This window comes from Lolium rigidum, chromosome 7 (assembly GCF_022539505.1).
Source record: "Lolium rigidum isolate FL_2022 chromosome 7, APGP_CSIRO_Lrig_0.1, whole genome shotgun sequence".
In the NCBI taxonomy this organism is placed as follows: Eukaryota; Viridiplantae; Streptophyta; class Magnoliopsida; order Poales; family Poaceae; genus Lolium; species Lolium rigidum.
The window spans coordinates 183,205,957-183,217,070 of NC_061514.1; the positions used below are offsets into that span (position 1 = coordinate 183,205,957).

Genomic DNA, 11,114 nt, shown 5'->3' on the forward strand with positions numbered 1-11,114 from the left:
ACTTGCATTTTAGGCGAGCCCAAACTTTCCAAACCACGCCATTGAGAGTGGTAGACTTAAATTGCATATTGTATGCCGTGGAGGTAGAATATTTTCTATCATTTGTGAACTTCTAGTGAATTGTGTAGGAACATCATAAGCAAGATGAACATAAAAAAGCAACCCGCAAAGCTTGACAAACTCTTCTACGTGGCCCAAGACAAAGTCTTATGAGATATTTATTTGATATACCAAATAGTTGGTATTAAGAACCTTTTTGACGGTGCAATTCTTCCGCTTAGATCATTTGAAAAGCTTAGTGGGAGCCAAGTCTCTTGGGAAAAGGCCACCAAGGGGAAGTCCAAACTTTTGCCTTTTCTCCATTTTTTAGCGTGACAGAAGTGGTGGCCGCAAAAAACTTCATGTCTTCCTTGTGACATGGGTTGCCAAGCCCAATACTTGTTTCGTCGGTCCATTCAAGCCAAAGCCTTCTTAGCATTAGGGCAACGACAAACTTCTCAAGATGCAAAATACAGATGCTGCCAAACTTTGTGAGGCAAAACACCTTTTCCCAATTTACCTCGCACTTGCCTTCAGTAACTTTATTGCAACCCACCCATAAATATGCACGAAGAGGGCAATGATCTTTTATATGGCTTCCTTGAGTAGGTCAATGGATGTGATAGGATAAATGGCATGCAATGTGAGGACAACGCGAACCAACACCATTCTCCAGACCATGTTTACATTTTTCCAAGTGCCGGAGACAAACTTGCCAACAATTTTATCCTCCAAGTGTTGGAGATCCGCTCTTTTAAGTCTAGTGACACTCAAAGGGAGACCCGAATAGCGCATTGAAAGGTGGTTCTCATGGCCGAGGATGGTTGAAGAACGTCATCAAGATCTATGTCACAACATTATATGAGAGCCAAGAGGCTTTTAGTGGTTGGGGTGAAACCGGGGAGGTATCCAAAGCTACAAAGGATGGAAAGCAAGGCAAGAAATGTCCTCTCTTATCGGTGCTACAAAGATGCATACAAGGAGGTGTATTCCATCGCCGCTCTTCCACGAAGGGGGTGTGTAGTCGACCTTACTCAGTGGCCTTGGTGACAATATGGTTGATAGTATAACACAAAGCCCTCTTCCTATCCACCCAAGAACACAAAGAGATGCTATTTTGTAACTCTCGGGACAACAACTACGCACGACATGCTCGGTAGACAGAGGAAACAGAGCATGTGGTTGTATGACTGGGTCAAACAGAAGAGAAATGAGAGAAAAACTGTCCAGTTTCATGGTGGCACTTCTTCCATTATATGAGCGAAAAATAGGAGCCTTTTTTGGTACCCATTGAGGTTACTATTGAGAAGCTCGGGAAGCTGACCTCCAAACGCTTCTCTAGGCCACCAATTTTGCACAAGTTCAAGTTGATGGGGGAGAAGCTAAACATAAGCACACACTTTTTTTGAACTTATGTGGTGAGAAACCTAAAAGTCACTTCAAAAATCCAAAAGAAAGGGCCTAAGTGAAATTTCACCTGAACAAGGCCGCCTTAGAGAGTAATAAAAATGACACGGACGAAGTAGAAGAAAAAAAAATACTCCATCGCCGGGATTTGAACCCGGGTCGCCTGGGTGAAAGCCAGGTATCCTAACCGGGCTGGACGACGATGGATTGTTGATGATTCTTTGAGCTAATAGTATATATTTCATTTCTGCTCCATATGGTGCTGTGCAAAATAAAAAGTCTCCATCGCCGGGATTTGAACCCGGGTCGCCTGGGTGAAAGCCAGGTATCCTAACCGGGCTGGACGACGATGGATTGTTGTACGTTTCGTGAGCTCATTTTAGATATTACATGGCCATCTGTTGCTGTACAAATTTGCATCGTGATCTCTCATATGTATCGAAGCCTGCAAATAATTTATTGGTGACTTTTATAGAATTTTTTAACTGTATGTCATAAATTCACGCGCTCCAAACAGTCCCATATCACTAGCATGTGCATACACCGTCAAGAATAAAAAGTTGACTCTAGGACTTCGTTTCTTCCTTAACAATTTAAACAAGGGTCTTCAGTTGTTCATTACATCTCCATGTGACAGCCATTGTCCTCACTATAAAAAGAAGTTGGATTTGGTTCATCTACCACCTTGCCGTGTTCAAGCTTCCTAAGTGGATCATTAAAAAAAATAAAGAATATCAAAAGGAGGTTCATTTGGATGAAGCCGGGGGTGGCGCCGGGAGCATGTACGCATGCCTTGGTAAATTGGGCCACCATATGCCGGGCAAAGGAGCTTGGCGGCCTAGGCGTTTTCAGCATCGAGAAGTTCGGCAGAGCTCTATGATTCTTCGATGGCCTTGGTATGCTTGGACTGAACCAGATATGCCGTGGCTAGGCATGCAGCTGCCTTGCAACGACACGGACATAGATACCATAGATACATGTGCGTCTTATTCATTGAAACGGAGATAGTATATCACGTTATTAGTAAAGAAATAACGGGTTATTTTAAACCTTGTTGATGCCTATTGGTTGCCAATTGCCATTAAGCCCTTCAGTGGAATTCAGTGCAAACTAGAAGGCACACGGAGAATGCTGATATGTGGCAAACCGGCGGTTAGGTGCCGCTTATTCTTTCTTTTTTATTTTTATTGAAAATGAGGTGCCGCTTGTTCAAACTTGAGTACGTACATAACCGGACACATGGCTTATCCAGGTGCATATAGAGTGTGAAATGCCCATCCGTCAATGGTTTGCGATGATGACCTGCGCCCTGGTCTCATATTCAAACCCGTAGCTTTCGAGCTTGGAGCTGTCCGCGGAAAAGATGAAGAGTCCCGGCAGCTTGTCCTGCCGCTGCAGCTCCATGGCTGCGCTGATGCCTTGCTCCGGCGAGAGCAGCCCGGTGACGTCGCCGGTCTTGAAGCTGGCCAGGACCTTTGCGCCGGGGTAGTTGGCCTGTTGGTCGTTGTAGAACTTGACGTAGTAGTCGACGTTAGTGTTTGCGCCGTATCCATAGAACTGGAAGTTGACGTAGTCGATGACGTTGGAGTACTTGCTCCACAGCGCCTGGTAGTACTCCTGGATGTCGGGTCTTTCGAAGGGCGCGATGGAGGTGGCGATGTTGGGGAAGATCGCCTTGAGCTGCGTGAGCAGGCGGCCGATGCACTCGACGAAGGTGTCGACGTCGGCGCCGAAGTGCTCGTAGTCGACGTCCACGCCGTCGAGCCCGTACTGGTTGATCATGACCGAGAGGAGGTGACGGCGTTGGCCACCCAGGAGTCGACGGAGGACGGCGCGAAGGTGGCGTTGACGCCGGTGTTCTGCACCGTGTCGCCGCCGAGGGCGACCATGATGCTCAGGTTCGGGTGGGCCGCCTTCGTGGCGGACATGGCGGCGGCGGAGAGGTTGTCCGTGTCCCAGAACGGGCTGAAGACGCCGTTGGTCGGTGCGGGCGGGGACGACTGGCTCGCCAGGTAGTCGATGGCGAAGGCGAGGATGAAGTGGAAGCTGACGCCGGCGTTGACGGGCACGTCCGAGAACTGGACGCCGGTGAACTGCGCGCCGATGTACTCGCGGAACACGTATCCGTTCGTCATGGCTAGCTCACAATCTGAGTCCAACTGAGGCTAGCTCGCTCACTTGATCGAATGTCATGCATGCTCGATTTGGTCCAAATTTATAGCGGCTACGCATACTGCATACTCCGTACATGGACGTTTGGAACAAGTCAACAATGGGTAGCTGCTAGAATTTCTAGGCTTGCCCTGGTCAGCAGTGTCGTTGTTTTGACAATTCTTCGCGCCAAGTCGATGTACCGAACTGCCGAGGAGACGACTACTCGTCACCATCAGCGTCACCACATAAACGAGCCGGAAGCCAGCCATGCGGATACGAGTTTCGATTGCGAAGTGAATAGTAGAAATTCGGTAGACTGGAGGGCAACTGAATTCAATATGGCAGCTAATGGTAAGCCACCGATGTGAGGTTGTGAGGCCGTGAAAAAAGTCAATGCATTTTTCAATTCGTATTTTTAGCCTTTATTTTTTAAATATATTTGTACAAAGGTAAACGTGTGTACGAAATATGGATCTTAAATGTACGTATTTGTGACATGTATAAAAAAACATCCGCAGGCAAGCTTCAAAAAATATAACTTGATATAAAGTAAGTTACGTTGCAGAATCAGAGGGGCGTAATCTCAAAGCAACAACAACATGAAAATCAATGGCCTCTTGGAAAACCAAACCTTACCCCCCGTGTTGCACCCAGGCGACACCGGGGTCGTCCCTTGTGCCGCCGGCAGCTTCTCCCCCACCTCGGCACCGCTGCCGTCGGGCCTCACCGCGGCGGGGGGCCCTGCTACCGAAGGTGACATGCGTGCTCCTCCTCTCTGGTGGCATCGGCGGAAGGTCAACGCGGCTGGGGCGCCTTCAACCGGCCGGTCGACCCACGTACGCCAGGATGGCGGCCCTAGACGGAGCGGTGGTCCTTGCTACATCGATGTGGCAGTGATGGTTTGGCGGGCGTCTGCTTCAGCTGGACTGGAACTTTCCCCTTTTTATAAACACCACTAAGGATGAAAATCACCTTCGGATTTTCATCTTAGGAAACACGTGTTAGTATGGAAATAAATCATGAAAGCATTGATTTTACCCTTGCAAAAATTGAGAAGTTATTGTGAGGCATATTCCGTTTTCCGCGCTCTTCGAACGGTCACGTCAGCTTGATGGTTGTGTGTGATGGTTACCATTCTGACAAGGGTCACCACTGTTATGTCCTATGAAGTTGGACGGAGTAGTACTGGGACATCTTTTGTTATGTCATTCCCGATGTCAGAGTCGACAAAAATGAGGTGCACCCACGAGAACGCGTATTACCAAACAGAAGTAGATGAAGCATACATATGAAATTCGAGTTGAAGTTTTATTCGAGTGCTACAATTTAAGTCTATGAACGAATGCAAGCACTCGCCCATAGACCTAGGGCTACTCCCATCGAAAACGCTGGCCGCACACCTAATAACATGAATCTTTCAAAACCTATTTGAGCGTATTTACAAGACAAACATTTTACCCTATGTAACATCGGGTGTGGATTTCTTATCTCCTCAATTGCCTAGATCGCATCTGCTGCAGGTCTAAATCTAGATGCTACGTCTGAGACGTAAAGATAAACCCTTTAGATCTCTCTATTGGTCTGACATTCGTCTCCATGGCGCTCTACCAGTTGTATACGATGCAACAACATGATGAAAAATCCTGACGGGTGCATTAGATACCTTTCTACATAAGCAGTACCTTAACTCAGTGAAGACCTCCGCGGCATGATTCGAATTACGCCTCACTGATGACGTTGGAACTCCAAGTGCAGAGTGTTGTGTCAATAAATTATTTTTCCCACAAGGGTTACTTGAGGGTTTATATATATCGAACTCCCGGAAAACTGAGCAAACAATATTCTCTCCATCTCTTCTTCTAGCAATCCTGCAAAGTAAAATAAAAGTCTTGTGTTCTCAACTCCACCGTGTGGTTGTCAAGCACAATGTTTTGCGTAAGTAAATAAAACACAAGTAGTAATAAAATAAGTAAACTAGATAAAATAAAGTAACTAAGTAAAAAAATAAAAAAAGTTGATTGTTTTGGGTGTTTTGGATGCAAATAATAAAAGTAAATATTTTTGTATTTTCGGATTAAAATAGTGCAACAAATGGAAAAAAAGATAAAAGCAATATAAAATTGTTTCTTATGATAAAAAGTGGACCAAGGTTCATGGGTTCACTTGACTATTCTCTCTTTTAAGTTGTAGTGGATATGTAGTAATTCATCAATGAGATATGAAGATGCAGAAAAATAACATGAGTAAGATAAGCATTCATATGGACATCACGTCCTAACATAGAGATGATGCAACACATCCCTCTTATACTCCGCAAGAAAGGGAAAATTCATACAATCTTGTATTAATAATTAAGAGAGCATAGCTATAAGTAATTTGACATGATGTTTGAATATCAAATATGCTATTTTGAACAAACAAGATCATCACTTTTGTCACGTGACGAACATAGCACATGCATTCAGTTTATCCCTAGTGAGGTAGCAAAAGAAAAGGCAAAACCATAATAGATCATGAATTTGTTGTCACTATCCAATCACTAAAACCATGCTACTCCATCTAATACACACATCACCCCACACACGCTCTTGCATAGATGTTGGATCAGAAAAAAATACTTAAGGACGAGGTACATAATATGCATCTATGAATACATCTTGCACATAATATGATCAGATTTCATAACACAATATCATAGAATAAGGATCCACCACATATGTATTACAAATATGGCCATAATCATGTAGGACAGCTCATATAGCACTAACAACTATGAAGAACATGAGAGAAATAGATCAAGCTACTGCCACAAACCCGTAGTCCAGAGGTGGACTACTCCCCCTTGATCATGGTGATGATGATGAAGACGTTGGAGAAGGTGGAGCTCCCTGCAACGTTGATCCCGGCGGAGTTTCCCCTCCAATCTTCGCTGCTGCAGCCTCTATTTTCGTGTTTGTCTTCTGCGGCGTGATACGTCTCAAACGTATCTATAATTTCTTATGTTCCATGCTAGTTATATGACAATACTCACATGTTTTATATACACTTTACATCATTTTGATGCATTTTCCGGCACTAACCTATTAACAAGATGCCGAAGCGCAAGTTCCTGTTTTCTGCTGTTTTTGGTTTCAGAAATCCTACACAGGAAATATTCTCGGAATTGGACGAAACAAAATCCCACGGTCCTATTTTCCACGGAGCCTTCCAGAAGTCCGAAGAGGAGACGAAGAGGGTTCAAGGGGGCCCCACACCACCTGGCGGCGCGGCCAAGAGGGGGGGCGCCGGCCTATGGGGTGGGCCCCTCGAGCGCCTCCCGACTCTGCCCCTTCGCCTATTTATTCTCCCCGTCGCGAAAACCCTATTACCGAGAGCCATGATACGAGAAAACATACTGAGACACCGTCGCCGCCAATCCCATCTCGGGGGATTCAGGAGATCGCCTCCGGCACCCTGCCGGAGAGGGGAATCATCACCGGAGGACTCTACATCATCATGCCCACCTCCGGATTGATGCGTGAGTAGTTCATCCTTGGACTATGGGTCCATAGCAGTAGCTAGATGGTTGTATTCTCCTCTTGTGCTATCATGTTTAGATCTTGTGAGCTGCCTATCATGATCAAGATCATCTATTTGTAATGCTACATGTTGTGTTTGTTGGGATCCGACGAATATGGAATACTATGTCAAGTTGATTATTGATCTATCATATATGTGTTGTTTATGTTCTTGCATGCTCTCCGTTGCTAGTAGAGGCTCTGGCCAAGTTGATACTTGTGACTCCAAGAGGGAGTATTTATGCTCGATAGTGGGTTCATGCCTCCATTGAATCTGGGACAGTGACAGAAAGTTCTAATGTTATGGATGTGCTGTTGCCACTAGGGATAAAACATCAATGCTTTGTCTAAGGATATTTGTGTTGATTACATTACGCAACATACTTAATGCAATTGTCCGTTGTTTGCAACTTAATACTGGAAGGGGTGCGGATGCTAACCCGAAGGTGGACTTTTTAGGCATAGATGCATGCTGGATAGCGGTCAATGTTATTTGTCGTAATGCCCTAAATAAATCTCATAGTAGTCATCATGATATGTATGTGCATTGTTATGCCCTCTCTATTTGTCAATTGCCCAACTGTAATTTGTTCACCCAACATGCTATTTATCTTATTGGAGAGACACCACTAGTGAACTGTGGACCCCGGTCCATTCTTTTACATCCGAAATACAATCTATCGCAAACTCTGTTCTCTGTTGTTCTTCGCAAACAAACATCATTCTCCACACCATACGTTTAATCCTTTGTTTACAGCAAGCCGGTGAGATTGACAAACTCACTGTTAAGTTGGGGCAAAGTATTTTGATTGTGTTGTGCAGGTTCCACGTTGGCGCCGGAATCTCTGGTGTTGCGCTGCACTACACTCCTCCACCAACAACCTTCACGTGGCTTTCATCTCCTACTGGTTCGATAACCTTGGTTTCTTTCTGAGGGAAAACTTGCTGCTGTGCGCATCACACCTTCCTCTTGGGGTTCCCAACGGACGTGTGCTTCACGCGCCATCAAGACTGTTTTCTGGCGCCGTTGCCGGGGAGATCAAGACACGCTGCAAGGGGAGTCTCTCACATCCAATCTCTTTACTTTGTTTATTGTCTTGCTTTACTTTATTTTATTTTCTGTCTTGTTTGCTTTCTTTATATCAAAAACACAAAAAAAATTAGTTACTCGCATTTACTTTATTTAATTTAGTTTGCTTAGTTTATTTTTATTATTTTGCTAAAATGAGTAATCCTGAAGTTGAAGTTCGTTCGTTTAAGCAACAAGGGGGAGAGAGTTTTAAAGATGCTTGGTATAGAATTAGCGATGCTCATCATAGGTGCACTAAGAAACACTCCACTATTATTCTCCTTAGGAACTTTTATGTTGGCATCTCTAGCTGGAATAGGTATGTTCTTGATACACTTGCGGGAGGTAATTTCCTAGGCACTCCTGCTTTAGAAGCTAGATGCATTATTGAGAGTCTAGTTGGAATACCACCTGTTAATGAAGTTAAAATTGAAACCTCTCTTGAGAATGTCATGAAAAAGTTGGAGGCCATAGAGAAAAATCTTCCAAGTATTGAGACTAAATTGGGAATATTACTTGATAACAACTGATAAACTTGATAAATCTCTAGGAGGAATTAATGAAAGAATTGCTGTCTTAGAAACTTATGCTATGCATGATAATCAAACCCATAGGATTGGTGAACTTGAAAAAGCTATGGGAACCTTGTGTTCAAATTTTTCTTCACTTAAATTTAAGGAGAAAGCTTATGTGGGTAAGGAGCAAAAGTTCATGTATGTCTCTAAGGTGCCTAAGCCAAAGAATTATTATAAGCCTAAAATTGATAAAACCCTTAGTACCACTATGGGAAATTTAGATAATGGAGCATCTAAGGTACCTATTGTGGCAAGTTGTGTTCTTAAGGAGAATCATGATGTTGATGCTTCTTCTTTTGATGTTACTTGATTTACACTTTCTGCGCCTAGCTGAAAGGCGTTAAAGAAAAGCGCTTATGGGAGACAACTCATTATTTTATTTATGCAATTTTTGTTTTATATTTGTGTCTTGGAAGTTGTTATTACTATAGCAACCTCTTCTTATCTTTATTTTATTGCATTGTTGTGCCAAGTAAAGTCTTTGATAGTAAGGTTGATACTAGATTTGGATTTCTGCGCAGAAACAGATTTCTAGCTGTCACGAATTTGAGTAGATCTCTCTGTAGGAAACTCAGAAAAATCTGCGAAAATTCATGAGTAATCCTCAGATATGTACGCAACTTTCATTCAATTTGAGCTTCTTCATCTGAGCATGTTAAGTGCCTCTAAAAAATTCGTCTTTACGGACTGTTCTGTTTTGACAGATTCTGCCTTTTATTTCGCATTGCCTCTTTTACTGTGTTGAATGGATTTCTTTGTTCCATTAACTTTCAGTAGCTTTGGGTAATGTCCAGAAGTGTTAAGAATGATTGTGTCCTCTCTGAACATGTGAATTTTTGATTATGCACTAACCCTCTAATGAGTTTGTTTTAAGTTTGGTGTGGAGGAAGTTTTCAAGGGTCAAGAGAGGAGGATGATATAATATGATCAAGAAGAGTGAAAAGTCTAAGCTTGGGGATGCCCCCGTGGTTCATCCCTGCATATTTCAAGAAGACTCAAGCATCTAATCTTGGGGATGCCGAAGGCATCCCCTTCTTCATTGACAACTTATCAGGTCACCTCTAGTGAAACTATATTTTTATTCCATCACATCTTATGTGCTTTACTTGGAGCGTCTGTATGTTTTTATTTTTGTTTGTGTTTGAATAAAATCGGATCCTAGCATTCCTTGTGTGGGAGAAAGACACGCTACGCGGTTTCATATGAACACTGGTGTTCTTAGCTTTACTTTTAATGTTCATGGCGAAGGTTGAAAACCGCTTCGTTCATTGCTATTTGGTTGGAAACAGAAAATGCTTCATGTGGTAATTGGTATATGGTCTTGAATAATTTGATACTTGGCAATTTATTTGAGTTCTCAAGTAGATCATGTTTAAGCTCTTGCATCATGTAGTTTAAACCTATTAGTGAAGAACTACCATAGAGCTTGTTGAAATTTGGTTTGCATGATTGGTCTCTCCAAAAGTCTAGATATTTTCTGTTAAAAGTGTTTGAACAGTACCGGTTCATACTTGTGTTTGCTTCAAACAACCTTGCTAGCCAAAGCCTTGTACTGAGAGGGAATGCTTCTCGTGCATCCAAAACATTGAGCCAAAACCCATGCCATTTGTGTCCACCATATCTACCTACTATGTGGTATTTCTCTGCCATTCCAAAGTAAATTGCTTGCGTGCTACCTTTAAAATTTCATTCCTTGTCTTTGCAATACATAGCTCATGGGAAAGTAGCCTAAAAAACTATTGTGGTGATGAATGTGTCGCTTATGTATCTTATTTCTTATAAGTTGCTTGTTGAGCGAGTAACCATGTTTCGGGGACGCCATCAACTGTTACACCTTTGTTGAATATCATGTGAGTTGCTATGCATGTTCGTCTTGTCTGAAGTAAGGGTGATTTATCATGATTAAATGGTTTGAGTATGCATATTGTTAGAGAAGAACATTGGGCCGCCAACCAAAGCCATGTATCATGGTGGAAGTTTCAGTTTGGACATTAATCCTCAATCTCTTATGAGTATACTATCTGTTGTTGAATGCTTAAGCATTAAAGAGGAGTCCATTATCTGTTTTCTATGTTGTCCCGGTATGGATGTCCTCAAGTTGAGATCTATCAAAAACGAGAAATCAAATGCGATCTGTCTCCTTGGACCTTTGTACAGGTGACATAGAGGTACCCCTTTGTGACACTTGGTTGAAACATATGTAATGCAATGATAATCCATGGAAATCCGAGCTAATTAGGACAAGGTGCGAGCACTATTGGTATTCGATGCATGAGGCTTGCAACTTATAGGATGCTTTATGCATAACACATA

General features: G+C 43.1%; 2 non-coding genes and 1 pseudogene across 2 annotated transcripts; all 3 read right to left on the minus strand.

Annotated features, from left to right (window-relative positions):
* Positions 1 to 1,579: 1,579 nt before the first annotated feature.
* On the minus strand, positions 1,580 to 1,653 carry TRNAE-UUC. Its single transcript has one exon. It is a non-coding gene; the product is annotated as a tRNA-Glu (tRNA).
* A 73-nt stretch (positions 1,654 to 1,726) lies between these two features.
* Positions 1,727 to 1,800, minus strand: TRNAE-UUC. The gene has a single exon. It is a non-coding gene; the product is annotated as a tRNA-Glu (tRNA).
* Positions 1,801 to 2,620: 820 nt separating this feature from the next.
* LOC124679355 lies at positions 2,621 to 3,606 on the minus strand (annotated as a pseudogene).
* Between the last annotated feature and the right edge of the window lie 7,508 nt (positions 3,607 to 11,114).